Below are 20628 nucleotides of genomic sequence, written 5' to 3' on the forward strand. Positions count from 1 at the left end.
TGGTACAAGACATCTCTGTCAAAATAAAATTGTACGCGGACGACTATGGTCTATATACGGAAGTTAATCATCAGTCGGATCAGGCATTGTTAAACAATGATTTTCAGCGTGTTGCTTCTTGGTGTAAGCGGTGGCACATGTGTATAAACTTCGACAAGACTGTTTTCATGCGGATCACTCGAAATAAGAGGCCCTTATTGTTTCCGTATAATTGTAACAATGTGTTTTGTCTGAAGTGTCTGAATACAAATATCTTGGGCTATGGATTTCAAACAATCTTAGGTTGAATAAACATATTCACTACGTTACAGCGAATGCTTACAGAAAGTTATTCTTCTTAAGAAGAACGTTAACTCTAGCTACCCCGGCTGTAAGAAGATTAGCATACAAATCCATTGTCCCCCCAGTCTTAGACTATGCTGCTATAATACGGGACCCCTATACAAAAGGCAATATTCTGAAACTAGAGAATGTCCAAAAAAAAAGCCGTACAGTTCATTTATAACAATTTTCTACGCAGCTAAGTGACTGAACTACAAGCTCGCGCTAACCTAACCCCGTTATCTGATAGAAACCGCTCATCACGACTAAAATTTTTATATCAATTAGTTAAGGGGCACTATAGCATCGAAATTAGCGAATGGATTACATTTTCTTCCGGTTATTCAACACGCCAAAAACATGAACTAACAATAACACCTTTTCGTTCTCATAATGACTCTTTCAAGTATTCATTTTTTCCACGAACAGTCAGAGACTGGAATAACCTCAACAGCTGTATCGTTCAAGTAGACTCTTTGTCAGCTTTCGCATCCCTTCTTGATGGCTGAAACATAATTGGTTATTTTATAGTGACTGCCTATATGATATATGCGTCGATTGTTCCCGTTTCATTTGTACACTTGATAAATGCTTTACTTAATTTTTTTTTCTTTCTCGACTGTGACCTAGGCATGTATATATATTTTGTTTGCCATATTGTTGTATTTTCTCTCATCTATTGTATCCCACCCTGCTAAAATCTCGGTGGGGATTGCAGCATCAATAAATAAATAAACTTTAGTCTACAAGACCGCTCAGCCACTGACACGTTCATTCTTTGGTTCACTCACCTCGACAACAGGATATGCGATGCGATCAAACTTTGAAAGCAGCAGCTTTCAGGCCGGTGCTTCGCATGAGTTCCGCGACTCACTTTTTTGTCCTTATTGTGCCGAGTTCGAACCCGAAGCGGATGTTTTCCTAGAGAGAATGTACAGTGAACTCCCAGTGCCAGTAACAAAATTCCATCACGGATGTAGAAAAAAAATGTCGGCATACTGCACTATTGATAAGTTTGCTTCACTCATGTCAGCACAAGTCTTCTAGCTTAGGTTCAAATTGTCGCGCTCATTTTGAATATTGCATGGCACATATGCAAGCTTCAGAAGGATGTCATCTCACAAGATGTATATATCTGCAGTCGACCCAAGCGCACAGCATGCGTATTTCAAGCGGGACAGGCGCGGAGGCCACGCAGAGGCATGAATGTTGTGTTGTCATACTCGCAAGTCTATGATGCGCAAGGAAACTGGGAGAGAGAAAACCCTTTAATTAAAGGCAGCTATTTTAGAGGAGACAGGCGCAAAAAAAGGAATAAGTTTTAAAAAATGGGCACTGAGTTTCCTGACTCATGGGCGACGGCGTGCTATAGTAAAGTCCTTCAGTCTGGGCACCATCCCACAATGCGATGACGGAATTCGCTGCGTGAAAGGTATATGAAGGTGACGGAGTAGAACTGAAGTTTGTCGAGTTGACCAATTTTTTCTAAGTATGTGAATAATAAGTTCATCGCACGCCTCTGTTGGGTGAAGCACGCTGAAAGGCCTCAGACACAGTCAAATGACAGAGGTCTCTCTGTAAGCGAATGCATGCAATGTACATAGAACACATGCTCGTCGGCATACGCTCGACACTCAAACACGATATGCTCCACGGTTTGAATTGAGCCACAGTTGTTGCAGTGTCGACATGTCACTTGACCGAAGTGGTACCATAAACCGTTTCCATAGGCGGTGTTCAGGTGAAGACGATGATATAGTTTCCAAATGGCGAGAAATCTAGAAGCATACTGTGAGGGGCTAGTTGGTATGACATTATGCGAACAACGAAAAACTGCGCAAAAAAGAACAAGACAGAGAAAGAACCACACGACACAAGCGCAGACTAACAGCTGGTTTAATGCTCCAACGCCACTTTCCTACCAACAACAGAACGCATGCGCACAAACCGCAAATGTTGGATGGGAGTCTGGATCTGAGATTTGGGTCGATCGAGTAAAGGAAAGGGTAATGCTGGCTCGGCAAGCTCCACAGCCGGTCCTTTTCTTCAGAAGCAAATCTTTTAGCGAGTTAGGAAGCATCAGATCTAGTGACATAAATCCGCTTATAGTTTTTAACAAAGTTAGGGGGTTTTGCATGCCAAAACCACTTTCTGATTGTGAGGCGCGCTGTAGTGGAGGACTCCGGAAATTAGCCCCACCTGGGGTTCTTTAACGTGCACCTAAATCTAAGTACACGGGTGTTTTCGCATTTCGCCCCCATCGAAATGCGGCTGCCATGGCCGGGATTCGACCCCGCAACCTCGTGCTCAGCAGCCCAACACCATAGCCACTGAGCAACCACGGCGGGTGCGTATAGTTTTGGTTTTGAAGACCTTTGCGTGCCGCTTCATCTGCTTTTTCGTTCGCCAGAATACCACAATGAGCAGGTATCCACTGAAATTTCATACAGTGTTCTGATGCAATGGCCAAGTGGTGTAAGTAGGCAATGTCGAAAGAAACAGGCTGGTGATTAGTCTTTTTTTAACATATCCGCAATCTTTGTAGTGCTCCTTCAGAGTCAATGAAAATCGTCCATTGATCATGCGCTGCGCAGTATATAGACGGCAGCTTCTTTGATGCCGTGAAGCTCTGCTGTCATTGAGACTGTCCTCCGCTACAGCCGATAAGAAAGCATTTGTCCTGTTGAGAGCACGTAAAGACCACAGGAGGAAGTCTCCCGAGTGGTTGAGGCATCAGTGTAGATGTGGGTGTGCCAAGTATATTTCTCGACTAAATAAAGGAGAGTGGTCTGCTGCAGCACGGGCTGTGGCATGCGACTCTTTGTCCCATTTATACCGGGTACAAACTGGTTTATATCTAGAGGCGAAAGTGTCCAGGGAGGAAAAGTAGGAGGCAATAATTTCTGAGACTGAATAATCGGAGGAAGGTGCAGGATTTCCACAGCTTGGCCAAAGCCGGACTTACTGTGGGTTACGTGGTCGCGGTACGTCAAGTGCTTCTTCCCTTGTAGCACGTGCCAAAGATGGGTACTCATCCTTTCATGGAAAGCGATGACATCTAGGGGTAGACATCCTGCTTCCGCTACTGTTCCCGAGGCTGAAGAGCCCTTCGGGAGGCCAAGGCTAATCGGCAGGCTGTTTTTCTGCGCTGCTTCCAGAGTCCTTTTGTTTGCTGGTGATAATCTCTGAAGCACCGGTAGGCAATAGCGCAATGGGCCTTCAATATAGGCTTTTTCAAGTAGTACCATTGAGCGGCAGTTGCAGCCGCATCGTGTTCCCGCCTTGAATGTGAAAACTTGCGCTGCTGCAGCAAACCTCGCACGTACCTTTTTACCTGAGGTGACAAAGAGAGATTTCTGTCTACCACAATTCCAAGAAATCGCTGTGACCGAACGTACGGCAGTGGTCGTCCACCTAGTAAGAGCGGATATTTGGTCTTTTTTTTTTCTTGTGAAAGCCATGGCTGTGCTTTTTTCTGGCGATAGCTGAAGACCTCAAGGAGCCAAATACATGGAGAACTTTAGCCATGCTTTTTAAGTCGTTTTTGGGTGATATAGCACGAACTTGATGCGCCCAAGGTGGAGATATCATCGGCATAGATTGTGGTGTGTACTCCTCGGGGTAGGCCTGTTGTGTTTATCAGGGTGAGATTGAATAGGAGCGGGCTGAGCACAGCACTCTGGCGTGCGCCCTTCTCCACTACTGAAGACTGTGTAGGTCTGTTCGGAGTACTAATAAATATTTTGCGCTGTGTTACATAGTTTTCTATCCACTTGTCGAACTTTCCTCCGAGGCCAAGGCTAGCCAAAGCTGCGAGAATGGCGTGGTGAAAAACAGAGTCAAAAGCTGCCTTGATGTCAAGGAAAACGGCCGTCGGGATGCGCCTAGCGTGAATGTCCTCTTCAAGTGAAGAGAGAAGGGTGATGACTTTATCAATAGCAGACCTGTTTTGGCGGAAGCCTTTAATTTCTTGGGGAATCTTATTGCAGCTTTCAAGGAACCATGTAATACGTTTGTAGATCATTCACTCCATAATCTTGCCTACATAGCTCAGTAGAGCGATGGGCAGGAAAGACGCGTAGCTTGTTGCCTACTTAAAAGGCTTCAGAATCGGCACGATTTTTGCCAGCTTCGATTCCTTTAGGACCTCACCAGACATCCACGAAGAATTATAATATTGCAGGAGTCATAAGCGGGTGGTTCGGGGCAGCTTTGCGATGGCTTCATAGCTTATTTCGTTATGGCTCGCAGATGTGTGCCTGTTTCATTCAGAGACAGCGTTGGTGTGCTCTTCAGTTGTGAACGGCAGATCCCCTGCTGGCACTGCCGTCTGTGGCATGCCGGACTAACTATCTGTGCAGTAAATCGAAGGCCTTGAACCCGCTGGTAGTAGCCTTCAGTATTCATCTGAGATTTCTTTGAGGGTTTCGTTCATGCAGAGAGAGCGCAGCAAAGAAATGAAGCTGTTGGGGCGGCGTGCGCATACCTCTGAGGATCTGCCAAATTTTGGCTACAGGTTTAAGCACATCCAACGTGCAAGAGAAGTCGCGCCATCTTTGCCGACTACATTTATCCAGGTATCGCCGGATATGACGTTTTGTCCGTCGGCAGGCACGGAGGTCTTCAAGGCATTTCGTGCGTAAAACTTTCCTTTCAGCTCGCCTGCGAATGGCACACAAGCTTTTAAATTCCTCGTCATTTGGAGGTAAGCTGACTTTTTTAGTGGAAATTCGTGTGCATTTCCTCATACACTGTGCCATTTTCGTGAGCAATTCCTCGTCCTGGGTTGCAGCAATAATTCCCCTGCCTGCAGCGTCCTTGTATGCATCCCATTCTGCAGATTTTGTAAGGAATTTTCTTGGTGACAACTGCATACAGACCACTGATATAAAAATTGGGCAATGGTCACACCTGCGTGTTTCCAAGTCGGTGCACCAGGTAAAGTTTCTGGCAACTGAACTTGTTACGAAGGTCACATCAATGCTGCTGGTATTTGTCGGGCCTCTGAGGCAAGTTATACTGCCATCATTTAGAGGTTCAATTGAATAGTTTGAGAGAAGCACTGCGAGCTTGGCTCCTCGTGCACATGTGGTTGAGCTGTCCCAAATTTCATTGTGAGCATTAACATCTCCACAAATAATATGTATAGAAGGTGTCGTTGCAACCAAGTTTTCAAGTCTCGAAGCGTCGACTAGCCTGCCTGGCTTCAGGTATACTCCAACGAGAGTGCATTCTTGTTGGTGTATTAATGTTATGGCACACACATATTCATTGTCACTGTGAGGTGGAATAGCAACCACAGAGGCGGGAATATCCTTGCGAAAGCCTACGAGTAATCTGTTGATGTATTCCGGTCGCGGTGAATGATGAAAATAGTACCGTTGCATTCTGAAATGTTCCTCGACGCGCGATTCAGAGATGACTATAAAAGGGAAGTGATACGCTCGCACCAGCTGTCACAAATCTGAAAGTTTCGAGCGAAGACCGCAAGCGTTCCGCGGAAATATGGTGCGTGTGTGAAAAATATTGCGGATGGTCAGCTCAGGTGAGGCTGTCGTTGCAGAAGCCATAACTACTGTGAGCTAGTATTAGTGTGGAGCGTAAGATTCCGACACCAACGGCTCCATTGTAAGGACGGCTTCTACATCTGGGAGATATATTGACGAGGGGTTGGCGTGGTCAATAGCTTTGAGGGCTGTAAACAACATTGGCATCAGTAAGCGTGTGATGTCTTGTTCGGTGCTTCCGTGTTGCTGCCTTTCGAAGGTCATCCTGTCCTGCTGTGGCGCCTGAGGTTGATGGCGGCAGTGGTCGTTTGGTGGGTCTTTTGCGACACGTTGCGGTAGCCTCGAAGGAGGCGATGAGGCCGCGGGCTTCCCACGTTTCTTTCTAACCACATCAGCATATGTGTTGCCAGATGTCCTTTGGCTTTGTGGTGATTGTTCCTGGGAGTGGCTTGTCGTATTCGTGAAAACGACGTCGGGGTTAAGCGGTGGCTCATGACGCTTGGGTGGTTTCCCTTGTACTTGCTCCACCACGCGAGCAAGTGTAGCAGCCTTCTTTTTAATGCGCGCTCCATGAGAAACAGGGTGTGGGCCACCGCAGTTGGCGCATTTAGGTTGCGTTCTCGAGGTGCCTTGCTTGTGCGAATGGGAGCCTGTACACACTTTGCAGCCCACTGGGTCGGTACAATGTCGCGATATGTGGCCGTGCCTCTGGCATTTGTAGCACTGTGTTCCTGCCCCGACGTATTCGGTGACAGGGTAACTGCAGAATGCGAGCGTAACACGTAGAGGCAAATGTGAATCTTTGGCGAATGCCAGTATAACAGATCGACGACGTGTCTCTTTGACCCTGCCGCCATCTTCAGGGGTGTAAGTGGTGAGCCCCCTTGCTGTAACGACGCCTTGGTCGCGTAGATACTTTTGTAGGTGCGCATTTCATTAGCTGAGAAGTACATCGTGTATTATGCTGTAGCTAGCCGTGTATGAATATGGGACACCGGCTTCTACAGCCGTGCCAGCTACCTCAGTTACTGTGAGCAAACGCTTGGCGGCGGGCAGTTTTGACACTGCAACCATCAGGCTGCCATCCTTGTTAGGGCGATGGCTGAGAACTTTCTCTTGAGCCGACGTTGCAACAGCCGATGCCACGATCTTAGGGTTGACATTCCATATGTTTCCTCCTTCTAGGGTAGGCCTGAAGATAACAGGGACACCAGCACCTTTATTTTTATTCTTGTAGGATACGACCATGAAGGATGCCTGGTATATCTCTTCGGCATTTTCGCCTGAAGGCTCTTCTTCGCTTAGTCTCTTGTTCGCAGTGCCCTAGTCTGTAGCTATTGCTGCAGGGGCTGCAGGACTAGTAGTTGCCACCGCTTCCATGAATGCAGTGTGGAGTGCATCTGGCGGTGATATTCCGTGTCGTGGTGGATACGGCGCAGAGAACCTAGAGGTCCGCTTGATGTGCTTCCACGGGTGGGCGGGGACCTCCAGGTCGTCGCACGGCGAGTACAGAGCACAAAAAAGTTTTAAAGGCTATCAGACGGAGAGAAAAACTGCAAGTTAGGGACTGGTCCCAGACAACCAAATATCTAAGACATCTAAAAGTATATCAGGTGGCGTTGAAATCAGAATACTTCCTGTGCTCCACAGGATTTAACGCGAGCCGCTAAAGCACAGTTGTTTATTATTTGATGCCAACTTAACAATGTATATAACCTTGCGTTGCCTTTTACAGCGTACCGAGAGTCTTGAGTGCATCTGTGTGCCGGCCGGCCACTTTCCGCATGTATTACCCTTCCTTAGAGCCTTTCATCTGCGATTCCCATTCCCGAGTCCTATAGGTCGCCCAGCACTGCTGCTTGATCTATTGACTGATTGAAGTTGGCTTTCGAAGCGAAGCCTCGACCATGGCAGACATCGTCATGCGGGGCTGTGGATGAAATTGTAGCACGCTCTCTACTGCATTGTCCACCTCGGCGAGGAATCTTAGCCTCTGCATCTTGCTTCGCGGCAGATTTTAAAAGCAGTCACGCCACCGTATTCAGTCCTTCTGGAACATCAGAGCTCAGCGCTAGGCCTTGCCACTCATGCACCCGTGATACGAGAGACCGCAAGCGAACGCAAAAGCGAGAGATCCAACAAAACACACTAAGACCGCCGAATCCATGATTGACCTGTCAAATAGAAGCCGGCGTTTCTATATTATGCCTGAAGCTCTCTGTACCAAACTACGACAAAAAAAAAAAGACTGGTCCTCTCCTTCAACTGGGTTATCTTAGAATAAACAATCGCTTGGGGCACATGATAGGTGTCATGCTAGGCTTGACTTAATAGATAGTTACGACTAAATATATAGCTATGACTCGACCAGTGTGCGCGCAGCCCCCAATAACGCAATTAACGTTCAGCTCACAGTCATTGTCACTATCATTTGTTGTTTTGGAGCTATATATAATGTGAAAGCGTGATCTGGTTTCACCTTTTCGCGATAACGATCATGCTAGGCCTTAAGAAAATTCGTACGTTATTTGCTCCTAGTACAAATTCTAACCTTGTAATCGTTGCGCGGACATGTTGAATGTCATCAAAGAGCGTATTTATTTGTAACTAATATCGGTGCACCAGATTCAGATCATTTCACTTTATATGCGCTGTGTGATAGTACTAGTTAGGCGCCTGCACCTACATTCATAAAGCTTTGCGCTCGAAGTGCTTTTTGGCATTTGGTCGGCCACCTTCGCTAGTGATAAGTCCAGCACCTGGATTGGCTAATTTTTTTTTCTTACGAACAGTTTTAGTGTAATAGACTTTTGTGAATGCGGACCCCGGTCGTTCTCAAGCTGATATAAAGAGTGTCCCGCATAACTTGAGCCAAGAATCTCAAAATTCCGATGTACCCAAAAAGGCGCGTCGGAAGCGAATTGAGGCGAACGCATACTATTCGCAATAATAGTGACTCAGACAATGTTTGTTTACCCCGTAACTCATGAATTATTTAGCTTAATTATCCAATATTTAGTTATTGGCTGAGGACCCCAAGTACGACACGCAGATTTGTAGAGCACCTTCAGAAGCTACCGATCGAGTTGTTTCCTTTACGATACATCTCACTTAGTTCTTTTTTCCTGGTTGCGAAAATAATCCCGCGATATATGAAAAAAAAAACACGTGACGGAGCGTTTGCGCAGTGGTATCGTGCTTCTCTGAAGCGTGCGTTCGGTGAACAAGGTCGGCTGTGTCGTGAATGGCGACGAGGAAGCAGCAGGGCTTTGTTTATCTCATCGGCAGCGCTCGGCCAGCAGCATGCATTTTCGCCGTCATCCGACGGCGAAAATGGGGAATGGAGTATCGCACATGAACTGCTCTAACGAAGGGTGATGCGCGCAGAAAGTCGCCGGCCGGCACACCAACTAGCCCAATAATCAGCCTGCCTTGATGCTACAACTTTAAGCCTTAGGGATCGAATAACAGCGGATAAATCACACGGGAACAAAACTAACTAATGGCAAAAAAACTTTGACTACATTCAAGGAAGATTACGCATGTCTTCTTCAGACGATGACTCCTTTCGCACTGGCGCCGTCTGCTCTCCTTCTCATACTTACTGTCTACCAGATGTTCTTTTTTGGTCTCGCACACCGCACGTGCGCATCGTTTCGTGGTCTCAATATCGGGTGGCCGCATCTGGCTTCACACTTGTGCACCCTGACCGGCGCGTCAGTCCCTGAGAGAGTGCGTCCGCAGGCTGTTCCAGTTTACCGGATGTAGATCATACCTTATGTACCTCGTTTGAACCAATCCCAGGGAACTGCAATATATCCAGTGCTCCTCAGGCACCCGTATTCCTGCGTGTTCTCCACAGCAGCGCTATTTGGCTGTGACCAACGTTGCGCAGCAGATATGACTTACTCCAATGGAGAAAGAGCGGATATGGTTTTGGCTCTAGAAGTGCCAAGTGGACATAGAAAGCGCGCAAGTTGAGATATTTGAACGGTGGTATTCAGGTTCGCGTCCGAGCTCAATGACGATTGTGCGTGCATATCAAACGCTGAGACACCCTGGGACTTTTACGAAGAAACGACATAAACCTTCAATCCTGGGTGAGGACGTGGAGATAGATATTCCGTCAAAGTTTTCTTCAAACCCACATGGAAGTGTTCGTAGTGTGGGTGCTGAAGCTGGTGTGCCAAAGCCTTCTGTGTGGAGTGCACTTAAGGAGAGGCAACTTCATCGGTATCGCGTGCGGCCGCACCAGATGTTAGAGCCCCGTAATTTCCTAAATCGAAAGGACTTTGCAAACTGCATTATAATCAAGAGGAAAGACGACCCAGGCTTCGTCAACAAAATACTGTTGACCGATGAACCTACCTTCTCACGTAATGCCCAAGTGAAAATGCACAACGCTCGCTATTGGAGTGATGAAAACCCTCACTGGGTTTTGAAGACACATCACCAATATCAGTGGTCGCTTAATGTGTGGTGTGGAATTTAGGGTGCACTATCGTTGGCACCGTGTTTTTTGATAACACGCTTACGTGCGAAAGATACGTCAACGACGTCCTTGATGGGGTGCTTGAAGATTTTCTTTGCGACGTTCCGTTGGCTAGGATCAAGGATACTTGGTATCAGCATGATGGTGCTCCCGCGCATGGCAGCAACAAAGCTTGCAAATGGCTGCATGAAGTATTTCCGCATCAGTGGATCGGAGGGCATGGGCACATTGCTTCGCCGGCACAGTCGCCAGATTGAACTCCCCTCGATTTCTTTCTCTGCGGCTACGTCAAGGATCAAACCTACCGGACACCAACCACAACATCAGAGAATCTAAAAGAAAAAATAAGACAAGTTTCCAGCTCCATTACTGATACCATGATCAAGAACGCCTCGGAAAATGTGCCTATGATATGCCAAATGTGCATTGCAGCAGATGTTGGCCTCGTCGAACACGCATTACACTTAAAAGGCACTTTTTGGATTGAAGGTCACTGGAAAATCATTCCAGCCCTAACGCTGCCTCCCCACCCAACCCCATTACACTCCGTCGGCAGGCTGCCAGCTCTCCCATTTCAAGCATAAAAAAATAAAGCGATATTCTTGTTCTCTTCCGTCTCCTTAGACTTTTTATCGCTTCGGCAATGCTCGGCCAGCAGCCCGCATTTGCGCCGTCATGCGATAAGAGCCGCAAGCCCAGATACCTACACCAGGAATAACACCCTGTCGCGGGCCAGTCTCGCTGCAGCCGACCTTGTTCATCCATGACACGCTTGAGAGCAGCACAATAACAGTGCGCAATCGTCCCACCGCGTTGTATTTTTTTCCAATTTCACGGGCTTTCTTTAGAACGCGGAAAAAAGGACCCCGTGAAATATATCGCGTTGGAAACAAATTATTCAGAGGTTTCTCAGGGTGCTCTACAACTTTGCGTATCACACTTGAGGTCTGCAGCCAATACTTCAAAATTTGATTATTTAACATAACTAATCCGTTAGTTAAGGGGAAATACTAAATAGCCCGAGTAGCTCTAGGCCAGTGCCAACATTATGCATTCGGTTCAACTCGCGTCCGGAGTGCCTTTCATTTTTAAAGCTTTGGCTCAAGTTATGTGGGACAACCTGTATAATGCATATATATGCGAACAATTCTAGTGTAATATACTTTTATGAATACGGACGCCGGTCATTATCGAGACCATATATAATGCATGGTGTACCTATTTTGTGGTTTCAATCTTTCTCTAATGGACTAGGTCTCGTTATCTACGTCTTATCACTTGTTCACAAATGTTAATGGCATTAGACTTCCGCCTATTCCGTGTATTTTTCACACAACTCCATCAATCGAACTTTTAGGATCTAAATTTTTGAAGAGTTCCAGAAACTGTCCGACGCAATGTAACCTACTTAGATGGTGTCAGTGACTATAGTCTGACCCAAGTAACCATTTTTCCATCCACGTTTGCCACTATCGCAACCTAGCAATTTAGAGATTCTTCTGAAGGTAGCCATGGCATCATTATTCTGCTACTAGAAAACTTTTGGCAATAAATCGCAACAATCATTGCAAATAAGTTTAGCTGAAGAAAACTGGGTACTTTTCAGAAGAAATCTGGCTGCATCAGTTGAAAAGCCCGTCCTGTTAATTACAATAGCAAACGATAGTTTGAATAAGTCGTTATAAGCATTGACCGAATGCAAAACGAGAAAAGGCGATTATATAGAAAAGCAAAGTGCTCGCGAACCAATTACAATTGGGATAAATAGGCCAGTCATGAACCACAATACCGGTTAGCATTATCGGCCGCCAAGGATAACATTTTTTTTTTGTTCAGGATACCCCTAAAGCCCTCAAGAGCTATCAAAAACGAAGAGGGGTGCGCACACGAATGGAACGGATCTGAAAGGCGACAAAACAAAGGACGATGATTACAGGACATAAGTGCTACAGCAAAACGAGAAGTTGCAGGGTAATGTAACAAGATACAATTATACAATTTACATTATTGGTGAGAGAAATATTGAGGGCGAGCTGCACCACTGGAAAAACTGCAGACGGCATGACGTGGCATATCGCGTCGGAAATAGTGCAGCGGGCTGAGAAGGAAAATTTTGGCAATGCCAGGGAAGCTGTGGTTCACAGTTAACCTCGATAAATAATGAAACATCACAAAGAATTTAGAAAGAAAAGAAGATTCAATTATTGCGAAGGGCCATAGCATCTCCCCATGGGCGTCGGAGTAGTTGTAATTTTGACCTCCCTACCTTTGCCTTCTCACTTTTTCTCTCTCTCTCTCTGTCTCTCGACACCTGCGCCTCCAAATTGTGTTACTACACAAATTGTGTTACTACAAATTGCGTTAATATTAGTGGTCATATTCATAGTTTGACAAACGCCACACGCTAGAGTTCAGAATAACTGCAACGCCGATACATATGTTACCGTATTAAGGGGACGGATGTCTCGAAAGGATATTTTGCTAGGCACGTATGGCTTCACTTCATCTCGGTTTCAATATCGCAATTTCGACAAGTAAATAATTTAAAGGAGATTTTAGTGTACATTTCGCATTACCTAAATGACCAATTCACTTAGTCGAAGAAGTATGTCAGCGTCTTCGTAAAATCCATCTCAGCTGACAAAACAAAACTCCGAAATCATTCCTACATAATAGAACACGAGACACACAGGCGGCACTACTGACAGTGGAACGAAAATATGTCGTGATACAATGCATGGCGCATGTGTAACCATGTTACGGCTGCATATATGTGCTATTGCTACATTTACACCAAACTGGCGGCTGTTGTACGGATTCTGGGCATTTACGTGCCGAAACCACGAATTCATTATGATGCACGCAGTAATGGGGGACTCCGTATTAATTGTGACCACGAGGGGATATTTCACGCGCGCCCAATGCACGGGTCACGGCAGTTCTTGCATTTCGCCCCATTGAAATACCGTGGTCGTCGCATTTGATCCAGCCACCACGTGCTTAGCAGCGCAACTCCATAGCCGGTCAGCCACCGCTACGGTTGACACCAATACATTTCGTCGCTTTTTTACACGCAAAAAAAGGGGGGGGGGGGGGGAAGAAGCGACTGCGTGGGTTTCGTTTTATTTAGCTAAGATACATATTTTACTGTTATTTTAGCGGATATTGTCGATGGTAGTTTGAAACAGTCATTAAACATAGATGCATGATTGTACAACTTATAGAATGGAGAAATGCAAGCGATTGCGCGGTGGTTTGATAAAAGTACCAACTAGGCACGTTGTTTTAAAGGTGTTACCCTCGATTAGTTCAAGTAATCTGAAAAGTCGAAGCACACCGTATGACTTTAAAGTAATTTGATGTTATTTCTTAAGATTACAAAAAGTAACGGACCGAGCACACTGTCCTAAGGAGTAGCAGATGACACGTGAGCAGACAATGAGTCTTTGTTCGTAACAGTTCTCGGAAGTAAAGAAAGGAATAACATCCGAGTCAATGGCATGTTGAGTTAGTTTTAAAATGTGCCCATTGTGCGGTAAACAGTGAAACGCTCTCAAAAAGCCAATAAAACTTGTGTCAATGTGAACTCCACATTTTCGAAAATCAGTCTGCTATAGTTTGTGACTTGGCATTGAATTAGGTACAAGTGGTGCTCGGGGAGGCAATGGGTCGATACTTTATATGGAGATGATTGATCCCCGGATTTGAAGAAGAGAACGACTTTGACTGTGCTTCAGCCATGAAGGATGCTCCCTGCCGAAAGTGACTGCGCAAAAGGAGCGGCGAACGTTTCCCTGGTACCCGACGTGATCTTCTTAAGTATACTGCCACTTATTCCTGCGTTATCACAAATAGATCACGTTTAGCATTGTTTAGCAATGAAAAACTTCTTGTAGTTGTCATCACAGCCATGGGCCAAGCGGATAATTTGCTGGAGTTGGTGCATGAGTTTGTGTCCTATCCCATGAATAGCGACGAAGAGTTTCACAGCGGAGCCGTTAGCCTCTCGGTGTCGACATTTTTCATGTCCGTACGTAAGCAGAAATTATTATGATCTGCAATGGCTCATACGCCCCCCCCCCCCCCCACCCCTGAGCAAGCAAAAGCGTAATGGCTCATCACCCTCGTAATGCAGATGCTACAAACAAGCACTCAGGAAAATGAAGCCAACAGTGCATACATTCATTGTAATCACGCATAGAACGCACAAAACAGCGTACGTTTCAATAAAGAGCAAGCTCGGAACAAGCATCTGTCATCATCAGCAATGAGTCATAGCCCATAAACAAGCAAAAATGCAATGGTTCATACCACCGTTAGCCATGCCCCATACCCCCGTAAGCAAGCGAAAAAATGCAATAGCTCGTGCCCCCACAAGGTAGAGGCTACAAGCGCTCAGCAAAGTGAAACGAACAGTACATACATTGATTGGAATAAACCGTACAACACACAGAACAGCACAAGTTTCAATAAAGAACAAGCCCAAAACAAGCATCCGAACCATAAATTAAGCATTGCATACCCCCTCAGCAGTTGTAGGGGTCGTTTTGCAACACCCTCCCTGGACATCCAATTTCACAGGGCCGGGACGCCGAGTCAGTATTTTTCAAACTATACCTAAACGCTTATTAAAAGTAAGTCTAAGAACTTCTGGAAAACGACCAGTCCGACTCAGGAGAGTAGCCTTGTTTGCTTAGAGAACGGAGACAACATTCCTAATTCTGACAGCGAGTAACCGGTGGTAATTCATTCGTTTTTAACTTAAATAAATCTGGAAGCCTTTGTACCCAGTTTTGTTTCCAGTATATGGTCCTGTCGATATCACTCTACAGGAAATACCGTACCTTATGTGTAATATTAGGGTATCTACCTCCGGTATTGATCCTGTAACTTCTGAAGCGTTTAAAGTGCGGTTTCTGTGCCTACGAATATTCTACTACTTATCCTCAAGCAAATGCTGCTTACCTATTGCTAATCCTGTGCCTGCTTTTTCGCGAAACAGCCATCTTGCTTCCATTTCTTCCAATTCTTCCTGAGCATTGTGGTCATGCGCCGCAAATTAACAAGTGTTCCCTCTACCCTGCGAAAGCTAGTTTATGTAACTATTCTTTGGCCTCAACTTGAGTACGCCTCAACTGTGTGGTTTCCTCCCGCATACACGAAAAAGAAATGGAAAAATATGTCTATGGCCTTCTAGAAAACATCTCAAATTGAGCGATGCGTTTCATTTCAAACGATTATACTTGTCGCTCAAGCATAAATCGAATAAAATCAGCCTTTCATTCGCCGCGACATTTCGCTGTTTTCCTTATTTCATAGATTAATTATCAGAGATGCTCCATCCATATCAAGTCTGAAAGAAGTTTCCTGCACATCACGAAGACTGCGCGACAAGTTCAGCTACACCCACATTCGCACTACACGTGCTGTCAATTTTTCAGCTCTTCCTTGCGCTATCCATTTCTGGAACGCTCTCCCGGGTAAAATCGCTTCCCTGTTCAACCACGACACACTTTACAGTCGACTGGTTGAACATTCCGCCGTTTCAGCCTTCTAGTTTCCTTGCGCATAAATTTTTTTTTTTTTTGGCCGTGTCATATCTTTATCGAGTATCTTCATCCATTTTGCCATATTAATCCGTTATGCCATATTAATGTTATGTTTATATTTTTTAAAGACGTAATGTGTAGGCTCCAACTAATTTCATTGTATGTGAGCCTGTAGCTGATCCATATATGGAAGAAATTTCAGTTGTCTCTCTTTGCTTTCTTCCATTTTTATCCACATTTTTTTGCACCTTCCTCTGCAGTAATTTACCAATGACATGGTTACGCCCCGCTTGTACTCATAATCGGTGTACAATGATCTTCGTGCAATATTTAGGAGTCTCTGCGCACTTTGTCATGTTTTTAGTTTTCAGTTTTGATTGTACTTTTTTGTAGTGACTGTTGTAATTTTGCGTGCTATTACGTTGTGCGGATAATGCTCTCTTTAGGATGATGTTTTTTTTTTCTTCTCTATAACGGTTTCCTGTGTTGATGTAACAGCAATACCCGCCTTGCTCAATGCCGTCCTGCAGGCCTTTAAGGTATTCATGAATAGGACCCCTTGACACAAAATTAAGTACAACTAGGCAACCATGCAACAATGGGCAAGTCTTTTAAATTGTTTTCACACTTTGGTAGTAAAGCTTGTCAGGGATCCGCCGGCAGGAAGCACACGATGAGCGATGCGATATATTTGCGCGTTTGTATTCCGCACTTTCGGCACCGCAGAATGCGCTGCCTTACATCTCGGAGGCCAAATAATTCGCTAATGCTGTTCTCCACGCTCCCTTTGATAGCGCTCGTAAACATGAAGAGCAGCGTATTTAGCTTATTTAACGGCACCTTTAAGGTTTCACTACAGTTACAAAAGACGTAATTTCATGTTTGCTGATTCGAGCTACAACGCGGCCTGTTAAGGCCTTTTTTCGCTGTGACAACAAGGCCATATTGTGTCGTATCCTGTGCTGAAATGGCGACCATCTCTCATCACGGCACTGACATCCGTGAACTGCGGGCTCCGTTGACCCGTGAATTCTAATCATTTATTTTGGTAATGTTTCGCCTTTGAAACTGGGAGTCTGGCCATACAGTGATTCGAGAACAACGATTACCACTCACGCATTCTGACACGCAGCCTTCATTTATAAATATGAGAGGTAAAGCAGCTTCTAATTGCAGTGCAAGGGAGGCTTCTGGCCGAGTGGAGCCTCAGCATAACAGGCTACTTGGTGACTAACTCGGACCTGGACCGAGACGTCATTTGGTATAGATTGAGCCAAGCGCACTATAAGAATCCCTCTTCGCCCACAAAACCCTAGCGCTCTCATACACTCCTCCTCAACCCACCCCCCTTCCGTTTCAAATGACAGCATTTTGAATCAATGTTCGTTATTGATTACGGGCAATACAGTGTACTGCTGAAGCTAGGTCTGAGAGCCCGCAGCGAAGAAGTAAGATTCTTCGTTTGAACTCAACTAACAACGAGGATTCATTTATGTTAGTTTTTCCTTTGAGCTCGATTTTAAGTCCATGGGACATTAGATAACTAAGAGGATTCCTAGCTGATAACTGGCTACCACACTAACACCGATTTCTACATCTCCTCAAACATTGTGCTAGACTTGTTCTAGGGATGTGTTTAACAGGCACAGTACGCCGTCTCTTTAACCTACCTCCCACGTCAATTAGCGATGTTTACGATGCAATTTCTGAGGGGACAGATGTCAGTTAAGGCCTAATACAAGAACGCACTGAGTACGCCTGAATGATATGTTGGCGTGCGTAAGCTTTCGCAGAAACTGGAGTGAAAGCAGTGTTCAGTATTTTAGCCAAATGTTATTTCTCCAAGATATAATCATTAGGTTGTTAGTCCTAAGTGGTTACCCCTGGGTGGTTAGCGAAAGCGAAATTAGAAATTTTTTATCGCGGTTTTCAACATTCTGAAACAGTGCAGTAAGCTAAGAGGAACGACTAAGTTAGTGGTTCAGGGATAACTTTGACCATCTGAGTTTCTTAATGTGCACCAAAATCTAAGAACTATACTGAGCGTTCATGCATTCTGACCCCATCAAGATGCCTCTAGTGTGGCCTAAATTCGAACCGGCCACTTCTTGGGCTCAGCAGCACAACGCCATAACCACTGAGCTACCGCAGTCGGTACAAAAAAAAGGAAGATATCGCACGAGACGAAACAAAAACATGCTTCAGTTGGCTCAGTTTTGGCGTCTGAAGGAAAGGAAGCGATAGCCAAACCATGCCACTTCAACTCTCGAACGAAGACGAGAGAGAGAGAGAGCGATAGGGTGGCACGCGTGCTTAGTGTTCTTATTGCACCTATGTTCTAGGTAATATACCTCCGGTTGGCGTCGTGTGTCAACGTTCTTTACAAGACAATTGACGAGTCGCTCAATGGCCATTGTTATAGCGACGACTAAATCATTCACGTGCAGTGAGCAACAAAGGAAAGTCGACCACAGTCAGTGAGAAGCACGACCAACAGCGCAGGAAGACGGGACAGGAAAAGAAGGCTGGACATAATTTGCTCGTGTCTTGTCATCTACACTGATCGCCATGCTATTCGCGTATCAACTAAGCCAGCTTCCCACTCAATGAGCGAAGGTTCACCCGTGTGACGAAGGGAGAATGTTATGGAAGCTGTAAATTATTGAGAAATGATGTACACTTACTACAGGTTGTTTCTTACAACAAATATGACTGCCCATAATTAAATGTTTCTTCTTAGGCTACATAAACAAATATGCATTTAACGAATGCCATACAATCAAACTTATACTAAACTACTGCAGAAGAAAATCCTACAGTACAACATGCAACCTGTTCCTTCAACTAGTCGAACATAGACGCCTAATGCACACTGCGAAACGAAAAAAAGGCGCAGACGAAAGCCCTTATTACTGTGCACGTTCAAGTTTAAGCTGCATCATGTGAAGCAGCCATAAATGCAACAATGGGAATCACCAAGTTGTCTGACCGATAAAATTAGCCGCAGAAACACAATGGTCGCGTCAGTTGGAATGCTGAGCAGCGAAGAAATAAATACGCATTTAAAATCTTCGTGAGCAGTGAAAAGCTGTGTAAGCGAATGACAAAATCAAAGCACTTGGAAGCCCTACTTTCTTGTTTGAGAGGTAAATGTAAATCGAGGCTGCGTTCAGGCGTCAGAATCCTGTCCCGGATATATGCATGACCCAAATGGTTTCGTTCTACGTTATCTCTGCCACGTAGCTGTATTCTTGGTCTTGTGCCAGTCCAGCTATTTTTCAAATCAGCATATCACGGTACGTAGCACGGGGTAGAGATAAAGCAGAATGAGAAAGTATTCAGGTCATAAACATATCCGGGAAAAAAGCTGGTGCTTCGGCATAGCTTGTGCTACATGTCCACACAAAGAACGAGCGTTACAATGTGTTTGTGTGAGTTTTTTTTAAAGCCTTTTGCTTTCATGCTTATCCATTTTGTGAATGTTCTATAGTCCACTTTTTACCATGTTGTCCCTGATTTTTTTTACATATTTTTGCGCATTTCTTCTGCTACCACTATAGTTTGATTGGGGTCGCCGTCTAAAGCTTTAGCTTCAATGAGCACCTTTTACAATTTCATTCTCCGTGAAGTATGCTTAGTCGTTGTGCCATTACTCGTATGTATAAGTCAGGTATTCTTGCGGCGCTTATTGTTTCCATTTGTGGTACTTCATTTCATTGTTACGCTGCATTTCATCGGTATGCTAGTGTACGGCTTGTTAGGGATCACCTACCTGGTCACCCTCTAACACAATACCGCCATCACCTGTGAGTTGCAGGACAATAAGGACATTACTTTTTCGAGAAGTAGCAACTACCAAATCAATTTTTCAAAAAGTTTCATAACTACTTTTAGTATCGCTGCAGTTATCATACATTTGTGAATTGCACCTTTATATGTTCGCCATTTCTCGAGCTCGTTAGTAATTTCACAGTGTTGATACAGCTGTTCCCTCTTTTGAGGTGACTGAGGCGTCGTTGTGTTGAACAAATCATGATCACATTATAATCGGCTACCTAAATCCATTAGTTCAAGGAACAATTGTTTAGCAAGAATTACCTGTGCCCTCTTTCACCGCATCCGAGAGCCTTTGCTAATTTGCAAAATAACACATGAGCACGCTGGTCTCAGCAATACAATGTGGTATTCCTGTTTGCCTTCGACATAAAGGAAAGATATGGTAGCCTTGAAACATTCGGGGTCGCTAGGTCGACGAAATTTTCATTGCGAACCGTAGAGCGACAAAGATGCGACAGTGACCAGTCTTGGTCCTTGCATGCAAACACACTGCTGCGAGTGTATCAGCCCACTATGCACTAGTGACATCACGGAGATCGGGTCTCTGCTTGACATCTGGCTCCTTGTTATTTCTTTCTCCCTCTGAAACTGACACCGTGTGTGAAGCTGTTGACGAGACGTCGATCGTAATAATGGCGAATTTCGTCTTCTTTTTAGAGGTACAGGGAATACGGAGGGTTGTAGGTACGCACTATCAAGTAAAGCTTAGCGCATTCAATGCTGCGATGGTTTCAGAAGTAGCATTAGAGACTGAACACGCGTCAAATAGCACTCTATGCATGTCATGGGGTGTAATATAGTGGACAGCGCGAGCTGAATTTACCTACACTCGCATACGTCGTGGCTTTACCCTAGCTATACTATCAGGATACTGTAGCGCAATTAAGTGAAGAAACAAATTGAATTTCTGCATTCGCACTAA

At 45.1% G+C, this 20628-nt stretch overlaps 1 protein-coding gene across 1 annotated transcript in view; it reads left to right on the top strand.

Annotated features, from left to right (window-relative positions):
* LOC126540254 (uncharacterized) overlaps positions 1-20628 on the top strand; it is a 43335-nt gene that overhangs the window by 21529 nt on the left and 1178 nt on the right. The gene's annotated exons all lie outside the window — the stretch shown is intronic.

The sequence above is a fragment of the Dermacentor andersoni genome, chromosome 2 (assembly GCF_023375885.2).
Source record: "Dermacentor andersoni chromosome 2, qqDerAnde1_hic_scaffold, whole genome shotgun sequence".
Taxonomy (NCBI): Eukaryota; Metazoa; Arthropoda; class Arachnida; order Ixodida; family Ixodidae; genus Dermacentor; species Dermacentor andersoni.